The following is a 359-nucleotide window of genomic DNA, read 5'->3' on the forward strand; positions in this document are numbered from 1 at the left end:
CCTTTCCCTCTTTTTTTTTTTTTTTTTTTGATTCTCTCTTCTAACTGAATTTTTCTGTCAATTTAATACTCTTAATTGCATTGTTTGGGGTGGAGGGGGTTTCAAAGTCCTCTGATTTACAATGCTCTCAAGTTCTTTCCAATTTCTGTATTCTAAAATCATTCAATTTTTATCATAATCTTATAGTCTAACAAAGAATTATTGTCCCAAAAAAAATCACTCTTTTTCTCCTTTTAATTTAAATTATTATGAATAAATTAAAATTTTACACAATTCACTCCAAAATAAAACATCAGAATGAAAAATCAGATGTTTGGCCAAATGAACTTTTACAATAGGCAATAGCTGCCTGAATGGAA

The sequence above is a fragment of the Arachis duranensis genome, chromosome 4 (genome assembly GCF_000817695.3).
Source record: "Arachis duranensis cultivar V14167 chromosome 4, aradu.V14167.gnm2.J7QH, whole genome shotgun sequence".
NCBI lineage: Eukaryota > Viridiplantae > Streptophyta > Magnoliopsida > Fabales > Fabaceae > Arachis > Arachis duranensis.